This window comes from Hylobates moloch, unplaced genomic scaffold (genome assembly GCF_009828535.3).
Source record: "Hylobates moloch isolate HMO894 unplaced genomic scaffold, HMol_V3 SCAFFOLD_15, whole genome shotgun sequence".
NCBI classification, from domain to species: domain Eukaryota; kingdom Metazoa; phylum Chordata; class Mammalia; order Primates; family Hylobatidae; genus Hylobates; species Hylobates moloch.
Genome location: NW_026652290.1, coordinates 10,682,110 through 10,703,948, shown reverse-complemented (window position 1 = coordinate 10,703,948; position 21,839 = coordinate 10,682,110). Strand labels below are relative to the sequence as shown.

The window sequence follows — 21,839 nt, the reverse complement described above, 5'->3', positions numbered from 1 at the left end:
AGGATTTGCTTCTAAGCTTGCTCAGTGGTTGTTGGCATGATTCAATTCCCTTTGGGCTATTGGAAGAGAGCCTCAATTTTTTACTGTTTACCTGTGACTTCCCTCAGTTCATTGCCCTTCAGTCCTTAAAGGAAAATTGGATGGCACAGTATAGTACCCATGACAATACACTCTTTTTTTTTTTTTTTTTTTTTGCTTGATCCACTGCTTTGTATGCTTTCTGAGAATAGCTCCTCCAGGATTCTGATAGACCTCTTTTCTTGGGTGAAACTCAGTAGAGTAAGGTTAGTGAGATAAACTACAACACCTGATGCTGCAGTTGGCCTTCGAACTGCAACTGATACTCATCTTCTTCCTCCACCATCATCCATTTCGTATTCTCCTCACCCTTGGCTGGCTCTTCTGTTGGTCTCAGTGGCTCTTCTGGTGGTGTGACAAAGACCTTCATCCTTGAGGGGTCTGAAAGGCCTCTATGCCTTTCTGATGTTTCTATGATTTTTATAATCAAAATTGTATCAAGGAGTACTGAGGAGGCAGCAGCCCTATTTGCTCCTGATGATCAGGGTCAATGACCCTTTCTAAGATGGTGAGATCTTTGCTTGCTGGTTGCTTGGCAAAAGGAGCCCAAAGTTGCCAGGCACCATCTGTAGTTTATAGTTCAATAGGACTTGCTGTGCCCCTAGTGGAAGTGTTTCCCTTTTGGAAACCAGGCCTTTTAAACTATTTATAGAGTTCAGATGTGGAACAAAAGCATAAGTGTCCCCAAGTGAGTCACTGCAACCATATGTGCACTAGGAGAACCCCAAGCCCAGTAATGATGACTCTTGCAGATCTCTTTTTTTTTTTTTTTTAGACAGAGTCTCGCTCAGTCTGCCCAGGCTGGAGTGCAGTGGTGCAATCTTGGCTCACTGCAAGCTCCATCTCCCGGGTTCACGCCATTCTCCTGCCTCAGCCTCTCCAAGTAGCTGGGACTACAGGCGCCCGCCACCACGCCCGGCTAATTTTTTGTATTTTTAGTAGAGACGGGGTTTCACCATGGTCTTGATCTCCTGACCTCTTGATCGCAGACCTCTTAAGGTATCACTTTGGCAGTCTTAAGTAGGATCCAAGAGAATTCCCTGGATTACCAGGCAAAGACTCTTGCTATCCTCTCTTACTTTCACCCAGACAGAGTCTCTCTTTCCATGCTGAACTGCTTGGAGCTGGGTAACACAAGCAGCCTTGTGGCCTCAACAACCGGGACTGTACTAGGTCAGACCTGAAGCCAGCACAGCACTGGGTCTTGCCTGGCTACCGTCTGTTGTTCACTCAAGGCCTAAGGGCTCTTTAGTCAACAGGTGGCGAATCCAGCCAGGCTTCTGTCCCTCCCTTCAGGGTGGTGAGCTCTCCCTAAGCCCAGGGCAGGTCCAGAAATGCTGTCCGGGCAGGGCCTGGAGTTGGGAACATTAGGAATCTACCTGGTGGTCTTTCCACTGCACCTGAGCTGGCACCTAAACAGCAAGACAAAGTCTTTCCTACTCTTCCATCTCCTTTCCTCAAGGAGAAGGAGTCTCTCCCCCTGGTTACCACCATCCCAGGCCTGCAGTGATTACTGCCTGGCTACCAGCTATGTTCACTCAAGGCCCAAGAGCTCTTCAGTCAGCTTGTGGTAAAGGCTGCCAAGCTTGAGTCTCTTCCTTCAGGGCAGTGTGCTCCCCTCTGGCTTAGGGCAAGTCCAGAAATGTCACCCAGGGGCCAAGGCCTGGAATCAGGGACCCCAGGATCCTGCTTGGTGCTCTATCCCACTATGGCCGACTTGGTACCCAAGCTGCAAGACAAGGCCCCTTTACTCTTTCCTCTCCTTTCCTCAAGTAGAAGGAGTCTCTCCCTGTGACCACCACAGCTGGAAATGTGCTGGGTCACACCTGAAGTCGGCATGGCGCGGGATCTCACTTAAGTCTTGTGGTGAGTACTGCCTGGCAACTGGTGGTGTTAATTCAAGTCCGAGGACTCTTGGATCATCCGGTAATGAATCCTGCCGGAACTGGCACTTCTTTTTAAGGCAGTGGCTAGAGTGTGTCAAGAAATGTTGTCCAGCAGATAGGGCCTGGAATGGGGGCCTCAGGATTCAGCCTGGTGCCCTATTCTGCTGTGGCTGAGCTGGAATGCAAGTTGCAAGACAAAGTTCTCTTTACCCTCCCCTCTCCTCTCCTCAGGCAGAAGGAAGTAGTCTCTCCCGGAGCTGCAAGCTGTGCTGCCTAAGGTTGTGGGAGGGGTAACACAAGCACACCCTTGTCCACCCCAGCTGGTGTCTCACAGGTTGTGTATACACAAAGATCACTGGCTCCAAGCAAAGCACAGCACTAGGACTTGCCTAGGAATTTCAGTCCTTGTGGCCTAGACCACCTTTCAAGTTTATTTAGGACCCCAGAGCACTTTACCCCATTGTTGTGGGGCTAGTTGGAACTCAAGTTCTGTCTGGCTGCTGGGATGGATGATTCTTTTCTGGCTAGGGCTGGTCTAAATGTTTCCCTCGTGGTTACCAGGTGAATTCTGCCCTGTGTGGCTTTCTGCCGTGACAGACAGCACTGAATTCCAATGCAAAGTCCCACAAACACTTCACACTCCCTCCCCAAAGCACACAGATTCTCCCTCTGCACCACATGGCCACTGCTGGGGATGAGCGAGGGGTGGTGTCGACAACTCGAGATTGTCTTTCCCAGCCTCTTCAATGCCCCTTTCCTTGATATAATTTTAAAGCCAGGTACAGGGATTTTTGGTTATGATGGTGCTTTTTTGCATGGATGGTTGTTCTATTTGGTGTTCCTGTGAGGGGGATGATCACTGGAGGTCTCTATTTGGCCATCTTGCTCCACCCCTATCTTTGAGCACTTCTTTTTTTTTTTTTTTTTTGAGGCGGAGTCTCACTCTGTAGCCAGGCTGGAGTGCAGTGGCACGATCTCGGTTCACTGCAGCCTCCGCCTCCCGGGTTCAAGCAATTCTCCTGCCTCAGCCTCCCAAGTAGCTGGGACAAGAGGTGTGCATGCTTTTGGTTAAAGCACAATACTCCAAGCTTGTCATAATTTGTAAACCTCAGCTTTCTAAACCTCAGCCATTTCCCCAATGAACTGAAGATAACGGTGTTTAGAAATGAAGGTCTGGGCCAGGTGCGGTGGCTCACGCCTGTAATCCTAGCACTTTGGGAGGCCGAGGCAGGTTGATCACGAGGTCAGAAGATCGAGACCATCCTGGCTAACACAGTGAAACCCCGTCTCTACTAAAAATACAAAAAATTAGCCAGGCGTGGTGGCAGGCGCCTGTAGTCCCAGCTACTCGGGAGGCTGAGGCAGAAGAAAGGTGTGAACCCGGGAGGTGGAGCTTGCAGTGAGCTGAGATCGCGCCACTGCACTCCAGCCTGGGTGACAGAGTGAGACTCCGTCGTCTCAAAAAAAAAAAAAAAGAAAAAGAAACAAGGTCTGCATTGTGTCTGGGTGTAGTGCTCATTGATACTGAGGCATCACTGCTTCTGGGTCCTCTTCAACAGACAGAGCTAGGAAATATATACACATATTTATGTACACATACACTACTCATATACACAATAATTAGGTCTGCATTTTGATAGCACCAGATAGTCAGCATGCCTAACTTTGACACCTCAGCACTTCTGTTTGAAACCCTTAGCACCTTTCCAACACTGCTCCCTTCCCCAGCCTATTCTACAAAGAAGCTCCTGGGATATGGCAAGTTTGTTGAAGGTTGTGTTTTGTGCCATTTTGTTCACTGGAAGGCATTTTAGGCTGCTGGATAGGTTTGGATCCCTGAAAAATCATCAGAGCAGACTTTAGAGCTTAGACGATAGTCCTGATTCCTCTCATTTAACGGTATTTTCACAGAAATAAAAATCTGCGATTTTTGTAATTGGAAGAGACAATTTGGATTTGAGGAGTACATCGGTAGAAACTGCCCAATTGCAGCCCCTCTATTTAGTGATTATGTGGTCCATTTTGTGCCGTAAGTAGATTCCCTTTTTCAAGCGTTTTTCTTCTTAAATGCTTTGATCACCAGGTTGCCTGTCATCACAGTTCTGCTGTACCCTCCCTAGCCATAGTTTGCAGTGATCTCCCCCTGCTGTAGATGGTACAGGAAGTACTGGCCACCACAGGTAGCCTAGTGAAGAAAGAACTACAACAATAAGGAGCTGGTTATCATCCTCCATTTTTTTTTTTTTTTTTTTTGAGACGCAGTCTTGCTCTGTCGCCCAGGCTGGAATGCAGTGGCGCGATCTCGGCTCACTGCAAGCTCCACCTCCTGGGTTCACGCCATTCTCCTGCCTCAGCCTCCCGAGTACCTGGGACTACAGGCGCCCGCCACCACGCCCGGCTAATTTTTTGTATTTTTAGTAGAGACAGGGTTTCACCGTGTTAGCCAGGATGGTCTTGATCTCCTGACCTTGTGATCCGCCCACCTCAGCCTCCCAAAGTGCTGAGATTACAGGCGTGAGCCACTGTGCCCGGCCCATCCTCTATTTTTGCACAGTTGAACTGAATCTTCCCAAAGTAATATTACTCACCTAGCAAACATAGACTAAATAAACTCTATAAACTATATAACTATAACTCTACAAATGCATATAACTATATAACTATGCACTCTATAAATGCATATGGCTAGGGAGGTCTTCTTCCAAGACAAGTAGGTTCCTGAAGGTGCTTCTCAATGATCATCTTTTTTCTCTCGGTTTATGGCAGGATGGTGTTCTAAATGCAAAGGAATCAATGTTTTCACTTATCTCTTATGCTATATTTCTGCAGCAAGTTTATAACATAATTCTCTCATTTCTAATACATGGACCAATCTTTCAATATATAGGGTCTCTTTCCTGTGCCCCAAACTTAATAATAAGTACTATTCCTCAGTGACATTTCCTATTAGCCTGAGGCTCATTCCCTGCTTTAATCTCTCAATAAAAGATTAAAAAGATAAAAGAAAGAAAGAAAAGGAAAGAAAACAGCTTGACCCATGTGCCTGTGTGTGCCAGTATGCCTGTGTGTGGGTGAGAGAGTGTGTATGTGGTTGCTGTGCAAATGTGTGAGCATATTTGTCCCTTTTGTGTGAGTGTGAGTATATACGTGGTATGTGTGGCATGCATGTGGATTTGTGTATGTGGTTTGAATGTGTGTGCTTTGTGTATGTGCCCATGCGTATGCATGTGAGTGTGTGTGTGTGTGTGTCTGCGCATGCATGTGCACATGATAATTAGTTCTTTGTGTGCTATTGCTGCCTCCTAGTGGCATCTATTCCTTTCCAAAGTGCTGGCAAAACAGTTGGGAAAGAAAAGAAGCCCTCATATTGAAGTCTCCTGTGTCAGGCACTGGGTACATTTTTCTATATATCTCACTTCTGTTAATTCAGTCTCCACAGTCATCCCATAAGGAAAATAAATAAACTGAAGCTCAGGAAGATTGTGTAACTTAGTTTACCCAGTTCACAAAGCTAATAAGTGACAGAACCAGATATCCAAACTTCAGAATGATGTCTTTCATACCATGTTTATACTGCTAGTTAAGCTACGTTTTTTCCCAGTGGCTTCCTGGAAATATTTGCATTCTAAAGTTGGCGTTTTACAGCCTACTCCTGAAACAAGTTGGTAGAAAAGATTGTTGTATATGCAAGGCTAGGAAGTACCCTAGGTTGCTAGTTTTTATGGATACTGGCTAGGGCATTATGGCAATATGTATATCACTGAAGGGAAGGGAGAAAGAGTAGCCAGTTTATCTCTGTTAATATCCTATAGCATGAATTGCCCCAAGAGGCTAAGATAGAATAAGCAGCAGAAGGAGGAATGAAATGGTGAATATTGCTTAGTTCTAGCATAAGGAAGAACTCCAAAGTCACTGTGTTAAAGGCAGTGACTCTTAATAGTGAAGAAAAGAAAATATGCCTCGTCATTCTTAGTTTCTGCAATCTTTATACTGTATTTATTTATTTATTTAACTAAAAAAATAGAGACAGGGTCTCGCTATGTTGCCTAGGCTGGTCTGAAACTCCTGAGCTCAAGTAATCTGCCTGCCTCAGCCTCCCACCGTGTTGGGATTACAGACGTGAGTTGCTGCGCCCGGCCTATAATGCATTCATTTGTGGTATAATCTGTACTCCTGTGGTCTGTAAATGGAAAGTTCTGCATTACTTACCATTCAATTTAAGGAATTTACCAGGTACAGGATTGTTTTCATATTTGTCTCTAATGTGTTTATATAATTACAATTATTGGTATTTACAAATTGTTTTCCATCTGGATAGCTAAAAGTCATTTACATTTTTCACTCTAATGATACAGAGTATCTTAATAATGCAAAATGTTGAATCATGGAAATTTGACTGCTTTGAATGTTAGCTTATGCATATTGCTAATTTTGAAACAATAAAAATATGGAAGATACTTATATCTGTCTAATATATCTATATAACTATATAAAAAATTCCACGAAAATAAAGGACAAAAGAGATACTTTGCAGAAGAATAACAGACTAATAGAGATATTTAAATATTTCAACTTCTGTAATAGTGAAAAATGCAAAGTAAAAAGAGATGCTTTTTTTTAACATACAATTAGCATAGATCTAAAAAACCATTAATGTGAGACAGTCATTCGCACAGACCACTGAGTGAAGTTGCAAATTTGCAAAATACTTCGAGTGAGCGATTTGGCAGTACTGATCAAAAGCCTTAATGCTTTTATAATGCCCATAAGAATATCTTTTATGGAGAGAGCTAAAATTTCAACCAAGATGTATATATTCAAAGGCATTTATTGCAACATTATTTATAAGGGCAAAAATTGGTAACCACAGGAGAGTAATTAAGAAAATTGTCATATCCACATGATGATATAATAAGTAGATATTAAAAATGATAATATAGATATAAAAATTTGAGTAAATATATACAAATGTTAATAGTAGTTATTACTTAATGGCAGGATTACACATAATGTTTTTCTCCTTTAAACTTTCCAGTATTTTTCAATTTCCTTATAAGGGAAATGAAACTTTGAAACCATGAAAACTTTTTATTTTTATTTTTTAATTTTACTTATTTATCTTTTTGAGACAGAATTTCGCCCTTGTTGCCCAGGCTGGAGTACGATGGTATGATCTCGGCTCAATTCAACCTCCACCTCCCAGTTTCAAGCGATTCTCCTGCCTCACCCTCCTGCATAGCTGGATTACAGGCATGTGCCACCATGCCCAGCGAATTTTGTATTTTTAGTAGAGACGGGGTTTCTCCATGTTGGTCAGGCTGGTCTCGAACTCCCGACCTTGGGTCATCCACTTGCTTCGGCCTCCCAAAATGTTTGGATTACAGGCATAAAAAAGCTATTTAATACACGTTTTACTTTTTCTCCTCTTTCTTTACATCACTCTTTTCCTTATCTTTATCTTTCCCCTTGTCAGCTTTTCTATCTTTTTGCTCTCTTTTTTCTCCTGCCCTTCTTTCTTGTCTCCATCCTGGTTGGCAATCTTGTTGCTGATGAGGTTGTGCAGGGTGACTACAGAATGGATCAGTGAGGCCAAGTACACTACCACCATCTGGTCGTTGGTCCTCAGGTAAAAGGCTTTAACAGGCTCCTGCAGGCTGATGTCTGGCAGCAGGTTGAAGACGTCCTGCAGCTCGTAGATGATCTGGTGGTTGATGGGCAGCTTGCCTGTGGCTACTTTTTCCAGGTAGCTCCTGATATCCAGAAGCTTGGAGTTCAGTCCCTTCAAACCACGGACCTGGTTTGTGATCTGCTGGGACAGAGTGCCCACTGTTGTGTCTTTGATGTCTCGTAACAAGTGTTTAACTTCAACTTCCTCAGCTTACTCTGCTCCAATTTCACTGGTCACGTGTTCAAATGTTTTCAAGGTTGGAGTTCCATCATCATGGACTTCTTCCACTGAAATGTACGCTTCTGTAGGCAGCCCTAGGTCCTTTGGATTCACATCAATAATGATCAATACTGAGTTACGATAGTATCTTTTCATGAGTTCATTGATGGTAATGTCATTCTTGTGTATATTCGGGCCTGTGTGGTACCAGCCAACTATTCCTTCTCTGGCATTGACTTTCTTAAATATTCCACACATGTTTTCCAAATAATTGTGGTCTAAAAACCACATAGAATTGTCTTTGTCATCTTCATCAAAAGGAACTGCAAAACTGTTCGATACATCAATTGCTTTCTTTTGCCATGACCCCCAAAACACACCAACAATGCGCTTCTGGTTTCCAACCTTGCCGATTCGGTTGAAATGATCCACCACGCTACGCTGAGCAGCACCGGGGGTGGCCCACCACCTTCTGTACTGCCAGCTCTGGTACTGAGACACACCTCGCCCAGGCCTGGCTCCCTGCGACCTGCAAACACTGGCAGTGGTAGCGATTTCCCTGGGACTCCATCAGGCCCGGCTCTGGCTCTTCTTCCCTCAGGTTTACATTTGACTTTGCAAAACAAAAACCCAAATAACAGTGGCTTAAACAAACAAAGGTAATCTCTAGGTCTCCTACTATAGTTACTTTAATTTTATGGAGCAAGAGTTTAAATTATACAGATTGGCCGGGCACGGTAGCTCACGCCTGTAATCCCAGCACTTTGGGAGGCCAAGGCGGGCGGATCACCTGAGGTCGGGAGTTCGAGACCAGCCCGGCCAACATGGAGAAACCCTGTCTCTACTAAAAACACAAAAAATTAGTCAGGTGTGGTGGCACATGCCTGTAATTCCAGCTACTGGGGAGGCTGAGGTAGGAGAATCGCTTGAAGCTGGGAGGTGGAGTTTGCAGTAAGCATGCCATTGCACACCAGCCTGGGCAACAAGAGCAAAACTCTGTCTCAAAAAAAAAAAAAAAAAAAAAAAAAAAAAAAAAAAAAAAAATATATATATATATATATATATGTATACAGATCATCAGATTTAATCCTTCAAGATGCAGGTTAGTTCAAATTACAGATGAATAATTATTATCTTTCTAATTAATAAAAGCTCACATTTTCCTATTGATTTTTTTTGTAGAGAATAATTGAATTCACATTGTTCAATGTCATCTAGACTAATTCTTAAGTTTATATTTTGAAAATAAGCAGATCTCTTTCAACATGGGAAGTATAGCACAATTATCTTCCCACAGAGGAAAGAAAAACAATTTTTTTAGGGTCCTCTTTATACTACCATTATCAACAATGTCACCATTTGATTTTTAAAAATTGAGATAAGATGTCATTTGTTTTTGAAACAAACCTACTTTCATTTAAGTCATTTGTAGCTGTTAGGAAACAATATTTTCAATAGAAATAATGTTTCAACATCACTCTCTTTTTATCAAAGGTAAAACAAGGTTCTGTATATATTTCCTATACTGACTTTATAATCACAGCACAGTGTTTTCTTTATTTCCTCTCTATCCCAAAACATGATTTATATACCTTTTTTTTTGAGACGGAGTCTAATTTTTTGTTTGTATTTTTAGTAGAGACGGGGTTTCACCGTGTTTGCCAGGAGGGTCTCGATCTCCTGACCTCATGATCCGCCCGCCTCGGCCTCCCAAAGTGCTGGGATTACAGGTGTGAGCCACTACACCTGGCCGACTAGAGAATATTTATCTGGCTTCATCCTTGAGGTTCCTGAATAGGCTCTGAGTTCAGCAATTTCTTCCCAAATATTTGTAGAGGTCCCCAGGGTGAGTCACATAGGTGCTCTGTATATGATGGAACTACCCTATCATAGTGCTCTGTCTCTGACTGAGCTACTTGGGAGGCTGAGGTGGGAGGATTGCTTGAGCTCAGGAGTTGGAGGCTGTAGTGAGCTATGATCAAGCCACTGCACTCCAGCCTAGGTGACAGAGCCAGGCTCTGCCTCTAAAAAAAGAAAAAAGAAAATTCTCAAAGGAAGCTCTTCATACTGTAAGATTAGGAATCACTCTCTTATACAAAGAGGAAGATGCTACATGAAGGGCAACTCATGGCCAATACTTTGCTTCATGCATCATCACTTTCCCCTTCAATTTTGCATATTGCCCTTGAACCAGATCTCTTTAGGATGACTTACTTTTTCTTTTTTTTTTTTGAGATAGAGTCTCGCTCTGTTACCCAGGCTAGAGTGCAGTGGCATAATCTTGGCTCACTGCAACCTCCGCCTCCTGGGTTCAAGCGATTCTCCTGCCTCAGCCTCCTGAGTAGCTGGGACCACGGGCGTCCACCACCACGCCTGCTAATTTTTGTATTTTCAGTAGAGACGGGGTTTCACCATATTGGCCAGGCTGGTCTTGAACTCCTGACCTCATGATCCACCTGCCTCAGCCTCCCAAAGTGCTGGGATTACAGGCATGAGCCACCGTGCTCAGCCAGGATGACTTACTTCCTAGGAGGTTCCTTGGTTCTCAGGTAAGGAGTTTCCAAGTGAAACTTGCCTACCAGTCATCTAAACATGACATGTAGGCTTGAGTTCTAAGGTGAACACAGCTCAGGCTCAAGCTGGTATCCCTTTCATGTTATATACGCATAACATAAATAATAAAACTATATGCATATCTTATTTTTATTTGCATGTGTGTGTATATATGGATGAAAAATATATAAATGAAAATGATATATATAAATGAAAAAAATGACAATCAGCTTGTTCTTAAAAGTAGGGAGATCTATTCACCTTATTTTCACCTAAGTAGAGGAAATATTTAAAGACATTTTTAATTTTCAGTTATATTTTTCTGCTATAGTTATTTCCTCTGAGATGAGCTTGAGCTTGTTACATTTTTCTTTGATTTATCTTCTATTTATTTATCTTCTATTTTTTTCATGTTCATTTAGACACCATTTGTCAAATTCATTTCATATTCTTTCAGCAATGCAGTTTATGATTCTAAAAATTGCATATATTTATTATGCACAACATTGTGAAATGACTAAATCAAACTAATTAACATAAGTGTTGCTTCACATACTTATAAATTTTGTGATGAGAACACTTAAGATGTACTCTTTTAGCAATTTTCAAGAACACAATACATTGTCATTTACTGTGTTCACCACGTTGTACAATAGATCTCTTAGACTTATTCCTCCCATCTAACTTAAATTTTGTTTCTTTGACCAATATCTTCGTCCTCCTGAGGCTGGAGTAGGGTAGTTTTTCTTTCTTTCTTTCTTTCTTTCTTTCTTTCTTTCTTTCTTTCTTCCTTCCTTCCTTCCTTCCTTCCTTCCTTCCTTCCTTCCTTCCTTCCTTCCTTCCCTCCCTCCCTCCCTCCCTCCCTCCCTCCCTCCCTCCCTCCCTCCCTCCTTTCTTTCTTTCTTTCTTTCTTTCTTTCTTTCTTTCTTTCTTTCTTTCTTTCTTTCTTTCTTTGACATAGTCTTCCTCTGTCGCCCAGGCTAGAGTGCAGTGCCACAATCTCGGCTTACTGCAACCTCTGCTTCCTGGGTTCAAGCAATTTTCCTGCTTCAGACTCCCGATAACTGGGATTACAGGCGTGTGCCACCACGCCTGGCTAACTTTTTGTATTTTTAGGAGAGACAGGGTTTCACCGTGTTAGCCCAGATGGTCTCGATCTCCTGACCGCCTGATCCGCCCGCCTTAGCCTCCCAAAGTACTGGGATTACAGACGTGAGCCACCGCGCCCGGCCAGTTTATCTATCTTGAATGTATTAACTGACTGGTTAAATTCCTGTAATTGCATGCTTGATTTTGCATCCTTGATTCTCAGTACTAATGATCTGGATTATAGATCATTCCCTAGTTATAAACATGTTCAAGTATGCTTTTGAAAACTAAACATTCTTAAAAGCATTCTGTACCCTTTATTTTCCTCAGCATGATTTGTCTTTGAGACAAGGAAGAGCTGTTGGTGTTTACTTCCAGTGGGATAGGTTTTAAAAAGAACTTTTAAAGAATTTGACTTGGGTTTTGATATATCAGAGAGTGAGGAAATTTTCACTTGAGACTCATTCAACTCTGATGTCTGTCCACATAACAGATCACCCCTTCTGTGAACATCCTCCAGCCGCCCCATTTTCTGTGCCCTTATTCTTTCGCCACGGCCCCTAAGGTGATCATAAGCGACTCTGCGCGGGATGCGGGAGGGCAGCAGCATTCAAACTGTGGTCGGGTTATCCCGGAAGCTTCGACTTGGGACCCGCCAAGGGGCCCGCAAGCTGGGGTGCGAGTCTGGCCGCTGCTAGGCCAGCAGGAGCGTTGCCATGGCAACGGGGCCAAGCGCACGCCAACGCCTGTGGGCGGAGAAATGCCCGCGCGGAAGTCTCCGCCCCCAGCCTGGGGCACCAGTGGTAGCCGCTGCCGGGAACGTCGCCATGGCAACCGCACCGCAGGCTAGAGGGGTGGAGTAGGGGGCGGGGAAATGCGAGCGCGAAAGTCCCTGCCCCAGGGCTGCTGGGGGGCGGCGACTCAGCGGCCCGCGAGGATTTGAAACCATTTGGCAGGGACGGCGGTGGCGGCGGCGTTGGCGGCAGCGGCCGAGCGGAAAGCTTGCGTGTGGTGGTGCCAGGTTCTCGTTTTTTCCGAATTTCCTTCCCCCGCCCCTCCCACCAGGTTCTTGAGTGGAATTTTGCGCCGGTGGCTGCCGCCCTGCACTTGCGGGCCCGTTCGGGAAGGGGCGTCGCCCTCAGGCCCTGGGCCTGTTCTCCGGGCCTGGGGGGCGCGCCCTCCAGGGGTCCCGGCGCTGCCCGCTGTGGTGTCCCCGGCAGGCAGAGCGCGATCCAGGCCGGGACGCTTGGGAAAGTTCTAAGTAAAGTTTGATCAGCCGGTTTGATCGGTCTGACGTGGTCCAGGAGTCTGACCCAAGGATTTGCGACTGGGAGAGGAAATCTGTGTCCTGGACAAGGTAGGAGCGCGGCCTGGGCCTGGGCCTCGGCGGGCGGAGGAGGGGTCTGCTAGGAACGGGACTGCTAGGAACGGCGCCGCTAGAGTTTTCAATTCCGTTCCAGAAAAGAGTCTCAGAACAATCAGCTGGATTTGCGGGGACAGAACCAGGGCGCTGGTTGGTTTGCAGAAAGTCATAGGCCGCTTGGAGAGGCCCTAGCCCAGCACCGCCGCATGTAGGATGCTACCCTGTGTTTCTGAGTTAATTATTTTTAAGTGTTCAAGAGAACGACATAAGTAAATGTGAACAGCTTTTCTGATCATTGCACGGCTATTTTTGTCTTTAATATTTTAAGATGAGTCAAAATAAGATAGAAAAGGCACATTAAAGTCCATGAGCCTCTCCACAGTGGTCAGGCTGCAGCTTAGTGGAATGCATGGTGTTAATAATTTGTGCAGTGTTCAGGCCCAGCTGTCACTGTCCCCTAAGAACCTAGGTCAGTGATTTCACCTCATTTAAGCCTCAGCATCTTCCTCTGTGAAATGACCATGGAAATGGTGCGGAAATGGTAGGGCCGGGCCAGAAAATAAACTGAGATTTGTTTCTAAAGCACACACTGAGCTACGGGTAGAGTCAGGGAAGGCTCCTGTCAAAACATCCACACGTGTAAGCCAGAGAAAACGTGCACCTGTAATCCTTTTTAATTTGTCGACATTTCCAGTTTTCTTTAATGACCCACAATATATTTAAAATATGATTTGATTGAACAAAATGGATTTTACACAACTTCCAAGAACGTTTGTTTTGTTTGGCAAGGAGTGTGATATGAATGAAGTGTATTCTTTGCTTGGCAGTTGTGACTCCTTTTTTTCCCAGACCTTTTAATACTTGTGGCTGGTTGTGTTTGCTCACTGTAGGGTAGGTAAGCCCATTTTGTAGCTGTCCAAAAAGAAGTTTAAAAAAAGACAACATGGGTGAGTTTAATAAAAGACATGATCCAAATATAGATTGTAGCTATAAGCAAGAGTCACCCAATTTACTTCTTTTTTACCTTTGAAATTATTTATTTTTTTGAGACAGTCTTGCTCTGTGGCCCGGGCTGGAGTGCAGTGGTGCGATCTCAGCTCACTGCAATGTCCGTCACCTGGGTTACCTTTGAAATAATTTATATAACTGATAGGCACACTGTAATTACTCTAAGCCTAAGCCAAAGATGTTGCTTTACTTATTTTTCAATTCTAGTAATTTAAATTTTCAATTCTCATAAATGGTATGAAACTTTTGATAAGTTGGAACTTAGATACAATTTGTGAATATGGTGTAATTTGCTTTAAAATTATTTTTCATTTTCAAATTTTTTTTTTTTTTGAGACAGAGCTTTGCTCTTGTCACCCAGGCTGGAGTGCAGTGGCGTGATTTCAGCTCACTGCAACCTCCGCCTCCCAGGTTCAAGTGTTTCTCCTGCCTCAGCCTCCTGAGTAGCTGGGGTTACAGGTGCCTGCCACCATGCCCAGCTAATTTTTGTATTTTTAATTGGCCAGGCTTGTCTCAAACTCCTGACCTCAGGTGACCCTCCCTCCTAGGCCTCCCAAAGTGCTGGGATTATAGGTGTGAGCCACTGCACCCGGCCCATTTTCAGTTTTTTTGAGACAGGTTCTCACTTTATTGCTCAGGCTGGAGTGCAATGGCATGATCTTGGCTCATTGCAGCCTTGACCTCTTGGGCTCAAGTGATCCTCCCACCTCAGCCTCCCGAGTAGCTGGGACTACAGATGCATGCCACCATGCCTGGCTAATTTTTGTATTTTTTGTAGAGACAGGGTCTCACTATGTTGCCCAGGCTGGCCTTGAACTCCTGGGCTCAAATGATCCACTCACCTTGGCCTCCCAAAGTGTTTGGATTACAGGCATGAGCCACCACACCTGGCCAATAAGATGTAATTTGTATAGCAATAAATCCTTCAAGGTTTGAAATGTTAGTTTTTTTGTTTCTTTTTCCATTTCTTTATTTTTTTGGAGAAAAATTAAGGGATAAGAAGAAGCAGATTTTTAGTTTTTACCAAATGTTACTTTGATTCTTTATCTTGTTTTTTTTTAAATGTATACTTCAATATTGCATGTCAATATAGCAATTCCAATTGCCTTTCTACTTTTCAAAATACTCTTTTTTTTTTTTGAGACAGAGTTTTGCTGTGTTACACAGGCTGGAGTGCAGTGGCACCATCTCAGCTCACTGCAAACTCCGCCTCCCGGGTTCAAGCGATTCTCCTGCCTCAGCCTCCCTAGTAGCTGGGAATACAGGCGTGTGCCACTTTGCCCAGCTAATTTTTTTGGTATTTTTAGTAGAGACGGGGTTTCACCACGTTGGCCAGGCTGGTCTTGAACTCCTGACCTCAAGTTATCCGCCTGCCTCAGCTTCCCAAAGTGCTGGGATTACAGGCTTAAGCCACCGTGCCCGGCCTTCAAAATACTTTTTAATTAGTTGGAGATATTGCTGACTTATATGTAAATGGTCAATATAATGGATCTGAGAGCTGGAGGTTTCAGAATTTTAGTCTGAGCTTTGTGCTTGATTTCATGATTTTGAGTTAGTCATTTAATGGTTGAATTTTAGTTTCCTCTAATGTTAAACACTAATATTTCCTGCCCATGTCAAAGGATTTATTGAGAATTAGTGATTATGAGGAATCTTTTTTATTTAGCTTTAGCTATAGATGTTCTCAGGCAAATGTTTGAGTACATGGGCAGTATATAGTCTTTAAGCCCTGGAGTACATCTAGGCCAGAGCTGTGCTTTAAAACTCGGGTTTATGAGTTTCCATTGGTTTATTCATCCATTTGAATTGTTGCTTTTCAACATTATGATCTCACATCCAGCACTGGTATCATAGCCGACTGTTACCAAGTGCATAACTGATGGAATATACTGTATATATGTAAAACAAAACCAACCAGCCAAACAAAAAATGATGAGTACCAGGTAATAAGCTAGGTACTTACTAAGATGTGTAAATCATGGTCCCTGCCTTCTAGGAGCTTCTCACAGATAATGGAAGATGTATACATAATAATGCACAGATGTGTAAAAAAAAATCATGATAAATGCTGTACACAGATGTGAACAGTTTACACTGAGAACAGAGCAACAGCCAGTCTAGGGCAAGGGGGGGGGGGCCAGCTTCACTCAGGTGACATTTGAGCTGCATTTACCTGACTCCAGGTGGAGGGAATAGCCTATGAAAAGGGGGTGGGATCAGATAAGTGCTCGGGGGGGTTTGACCGTAGTGAGGAGTTCATTGTGGCAAGAGGGAAGTGAGTATTGGTGGGTTGGTGTAGTTAGGCAAAGTAAGTGTGTGTGTGTGTTTGTGTGTGTGGTGTGAGAGACAGGCCTAAATGCAAAGGTACTTGTATGCCTAACTTTGGGTTTGGATAGTATTCTGTTTTAGGCAGTCATGAGAGGTTTTTAAGCAGGAAGTGATAGGCTTAGCTTTGTCATTAGGAAACTCATTCTGGAGCAGGTGAGGAAAATGGACTCAAGTAAAGAAAACTGACAGTAGAGACAGATGATGAGGCTGCCGCAGTAGTTCAAGTAAGTGGTGGGCAGGCCTTTATCTGAGATTGTGGCAGTGAGAATAGGGAAGCAGGCAGATTTTGAGATATTTCTCAGCGTTTATTGATGTATTGGTTTGTGGGGGTTTAGAGGATGGGAACATTGAAACTTCTAGCTTGGGAGATGAAGTAGATGATGTCATCAAGCAGAGTACAACATAGATTTATGGAGAAAAACAGCAAGGATTTTTTCCTTGGACATATAAATCTAGGTAATAAATAGGACATTAGTGAATAGGTCCAGGAGCTATTATAAATGAGTCTGGAGTTGCAAAGAGAGGCTGGAGTTTGAAATAAAGTTTAAGGGTGAATGGCATGAAATGAATACTTGAAATGATGGTACTGAATGCATTCACTAAGTGAGTGTGAAAAGTCAGATCAAAAGGAGACTAAGGAAAGAGCACTGGAGAGTCCATACTGACTGGAGAAGCCAGAGCTATTGAGAGACCGAGAAGGAATGATCTGAGGTGGTAGGGGAGCCAGGACTGAATGGAACCACTGAAGTCAAAGAAGAGTTTCTTAGGAGCAGGGAGTTGTCAGACGTGGAAGATGCTGTGGAGATGTCAAATAGGATGCAAACTGAAGACAGCCCTTTGGATTTGGCAATTAGTGGATCACTGGTGAGCTTTGAAAGATTTTTGCTACCATGATGGAGATAGAAGAGGTAATATACAGGGGGTGAGATCTGGATAGAAGTTGACGCAGTGGAGAAAGTAAGTGGATTTGGTGAATGGAATGCTAGAGTGAGGGGAGATTTTTAAACAGGAAGTGATAAACTTAGCTTTGTCATTAGGAAACTCATTCTGGAACAGGTGAGGAAAATGGACTCAAGTAGAGAAAACTGGCAGTAGGGAGACAGATGATGAGGCTGCCGTAGTAGTTCAAGTTAAGTGGTGGGCAGGCCTTTATCTGAAGTCATGGCAGTGAGAATAGAGAAGCAGGCAGATTTTGAGACATTTCTCAGCTGCCATCAGAGGGGAAGGAGTCAGTGGAGATGGAAAATTTTACATAGTGGATGGGCAATTGATAGAGGACAGGTAGAGGGAGAGTTATTGCATCTGATACAGGAGCAGAGGTGGAAGAGTGTTTTCTCTGAGAGGTAAGTTGAGAGGTGGGAGGAATAACATCTTGGGGTGGTACCACCTGACTATTATTTTTTCCATGAAGCAAGATGTATGATTTTTAAATTGAGAGTTAGGAGAGGCTGGAGTTATTCAAGGGGCTGTAAGATATTTGGGAAAAGTTTTAAAGCTGCCTTGTGGAGTAGGAAATAGCAAGACTCCTGAGGGTTCAGGTAATGTTGGAAGCCATCTGACTACAAGGCAGTGCCATTTTTTTCCAGCAACCCTGTAGAGCATGGAGGGCATCAAGGGATTGCAGCCTTGCCAAGTAGAAAGGAAAGATCTAGTGGAATAAGAAGAGAGCATTTAAGAGGACAAGAGGCAGCCAGGCATGCTGGCTCATGCCTGTAATCCCAGCACTTTGAGAGGCCGAGGCAGGTGGATCACCAGAGGCCAGGAGTTTGAGACCAGCTTGGACAACATGGTGAAACCCTGTCTCTACTAAAAATACAAAAAATTATCCAGGCATGGTGGCACATGTCTGGAGTCCCAGCTACTCGGGAGGCTGAGGCAAGAGAATCACCCGAACCCAGGAGGTTGCAGTGAGCCGAGATCACACTACAGCACTCCAGCCTAGGTGACAGAGAGAGACTCTGTCTCAGAAAAAAAAAAAAAGAATTGATGGTCCCAATAAAGACACAATTTGAAAGAGAAGTGTAAATTAAACTTGCATAAAGAAGTTTTCAGTAACTTGGATCTAAAAGGTTATGCTTTGCTTTAAAAAGAAAGGAAAGAAAGAAGAAAGAATCTTTAGGATGTCTCTGCCTCACGCAGTCAGACCCAGGGAGAGCCACCCTGGCCAGGTGATCTCGGCTTTCAGTGAAGACACCTTCCTTGTGTCACCAGCTTGTTGGGAGCCTTTAGGATGTCTCTCCTGAGGGTCCCACAGGAGCCCAGGGCTGACCCCCAGAGCCCAAGTCAGACACCTTTCATCTTCATCAGCAGAGGGCATCGCATCCTCCCCGTGGCCGCCCTCGGTATCATGGAGCCACGCCCTCCGGCTCTGATTCTGTGCAGCTGACTCTCCCCTCCCTGAGAGTCCTCCTGCCCTTCAGCTGCCCAGGCTCTAGCTTCCCTTGGTACCCACAAACGGGCCAGCCAAGCCCAGATGGCAGCATCTCCCCATCCCATGTCCCTTGGCCCAACGCCACTTCCAGGAGACGACCACGAAGCCCAGCACCCACCCTGTTCTGGCCGCCCCCTGTCGTGGCCTCAAAGTCAGGCTTGCCCTTTTTGCACCCTGGCCCAGGAGACCTCCAGGAGAACCTCCAGCCAGGCTCCAGGGGATGTTCCCACCCCTCCTCCCCAGTGCCAAGGCCACATGGTGGGGTTACCAGATGGAAGGGTGGGAGGCCTTGGGGTTTGGGGGGCTCTGCAGCTGCCCAGCTCTTCCAGCTGATGGCTCCACAACTTGGGAGAGGGCTCTGATTTCATGATGGGCTGAGGGCTTCTCAGGGTTCCACAGCCCAAATGGTGGGACAGTCCAGGGGCTCCAAGACCATCAGGAGCATGTGGTACCCACGTCACAACCCGAGACCATGTGGCATCTGGTGAGTTTATGGTCCCCTCGGCTCTTCCCCAGAGGCCCTGCATCTTGGGGGGCTGGAGGAGCAGGGGGGGCTGGAGCCCCTCGTGGGGCTGGTGACAGGCTGGGTCCCAGCCAGGGCCTGACCTGGGATGTCGGGTTCCCCACAGGCTGGGAGTTGGGTTTCCTTTCCAGCCCTGGAGGAGACAGAGGCACAGGGATGGGGGCCCAGCTCCCTCAGAGCAGGGCTAAGAGCAGTGTGTCCACCAGGAGTGCCGGAAGGGGAAGATGTTGCGGGGAGCCCGGGACACTGGCCAGTGTTCTGCACTTGGGGAAGGATCTTCAGAGGGCCCTGGAAGAGGGAGGTTTTTAGGGCAGCCCAGGGGGCCCTGAGCACCTCTGTTCCTCCCATTAGGACAAGGAAGGTCTATGCACACAGGGTTCCTCGTTCAGCTGGCTTCTCCGGATGCTGAATGATGGGGTAAGAAGGCACAGGGAGACCCTGGCTCAGGGACCCTCCTTGCCCTGCAGTGTCCTGCTTCCCCAGGCCGGGGGTCCAACTCACCTCCAGCCCACAGGAGGCTCAGGCAGATCCCCACAGGACACACAAGCAAGACCCTCTGCCCAAGACGGCTCATCTCAGGGCAGAGGGCGGGGCTCAGGCCCAGCCTCATGGACAGACTGGGTCAGGACCGACTTGGGAGGGCTCAGGGGAGCCTCAAGTCCAGGGGCCCCTGGGGAAGCCCCTCTCTCCACTGAAATGAGTGCCCCCCATAAGAAGCTGCAAGACCTTGTCTGACCCAGCCTCCTGGAGGGGTCGGGTGACCCTCATGGGGAGGGTCACTGAAGCCCCAACGGGCTAGCTCGAGCCACCAGCCCCAGCCTGGAAGGGCCAGGTCATCCCATGCCTACTTTCCCCACAGATCTGTCTCGGGCTCACCCTGCGCCTGTGGGACATGTATTTGCTGGAAGGGGAACAGATGTTGATGCCGATAACAAGCACTGCCTTTAAGGTTCAGAGGAGTAAGTCCACGTGTGCCCAGTGGGGCCTGGGGATCACTGGGGTCAAACCCCGACTAGCCTAAGGGCAGCTTCCTCACACTGTCCTCACGATCCTCTGTTCTGGCCCAGAGGGAGGTCTGGCCAGGTGGGCTGGGCAGGGCACAGTGACACCGAGCCCATCCCTCACATGACCCAGATGAAAGTCAGGAGTGTGGTGAGCACTACCCTGCCCAGGCCGCACCGCCAGCCACAGCGTTCTGTGCACATCTGGACCCCTAGGGTGGCCACAAAAGGATCTGGCACTGCCCAGTGGGAGACTGAAGTGGCCATGGGGTGTGGGCTCTGACTCTTCCCAGGGAACTCTCCTGGCCTGATGCCCACTTTGTCCCTAGAGCGCCACATGAAGATGTCCAGGTCTGGCCTGTGGGCACGTTTTCGAGACCAGTTCTTCCATACCTGGGCCCTGGATGATGACACTGTTCTTTTTTTCTTTTTTTTTATACTTTAAGTTCTAGGGTACATGTGCACAACGTGCAGGCTTGTTACATATGTATACATGTGTCATGTTGGTGTGCTGCACCCATTAACTCGTCATTTACATTAGGTATATCTCCTAATGCTATCCCTCCCCCCTCCCCCCACCCCACAACAGGCCCCAGTGTGTGATGTTCCCCACCCTGTGTCCAAGTGTTCTCATTGTTCAATTCCCACCTATGAGTGAGAACATGTGGTGTTTGGTTTTTTGTCCTTGCAATAGTTTGCTGAGAATGATGATTTCTAGCTTCATCCATGTCCCTATAAAGGACATGAACTTATCCTTTTTTATAGCTGCATAGTATTCCATGGTGTATATGTGCCACATTTTCTTTTTTCTGAGGCAGAGTCTCGCTGTCGCCCAGGCTGGAGTGCAGTGGCGCAATCTCGGCTCACTGCAGGCTCCGTCCCCCCGGGGTTCACGCCATTCTTCTGCCTCAGCCTCCCGAGTAGCTGGGACTACAAGCGCCCGCCATCTCACCCGGCTAATTTTTTTTGTGCTTTTAGTAGAGACGGGGTTTCACTGTGTTAGCCAGGATGGTCTCGATCTCCTGACCTCGTGATCCGCCCGCCTCGGCCTCCCAAAGTGCTGGGATTACAGGCGTGAGCCACCGCGCCCGGCCTTGTGCCACATTTTCTTAATCCAGTCTATCATTGATGGACATTTGGGTTGGTTCCAAGTCTTTGCTATTGTGAATAGTGCCGCAATAAACATACGTGTGCATGTGTCTTTATAGCAGCATGATTTATAGTCCTTTGGATATATACCCAGTAATGGGATGGCTGGGTCAAATGGTATTTCTAGTTCTAGATCCTTGAAGAATTGCCACGCTGTCTTCCACAATGGTTGAACTCGTTTACAGTCCCGCCAACCGTGTAAAAGTGTTCCTATTTCTCCACATCCTCTCCAGCACCTGCCCTTTCCTGACTCTTTAATGATCGCCATTCTAACTGGTGTAAGATGGTATCTCATTGTGGTTTTGATTTGCATTTCTCTGATGGCCAGTGATGCTGAGCATTTTTTCATGTATCTTTGGCTGCATAAATGTCTTCTTCTGAGAAGTGTCCGTTCATATCCTTCGCCCACTTGTTGATGGGGTTGTTTGTTTTTTTCTTGTAAATTTGTTTGAGTTCTTTGTAGACTCTGGATATTAGCCCTTTGTCGGATGAATAGATTGCAAAAATTTTCTCCCATTCTGTAGGTTGCCTGTTCACTCTGAT

The 21,839-nt window shown here is 45.7% G+C and overlaps 1 pseudogene; it reads right to left on the bottom strand.

Annotated features, from left to right (window-relative positions):
• Positions 1–7,375: 7,375 nt before the first annotated feature.
• Positions 7,376–8,422, bottom strand: LOC116483810 (26S proteasome non-ATPase regulatory subunit 7-like; annotated as a pseudogene).
• Positions 8,423–21,839: the final 13,417 nt, after the last annotated feature.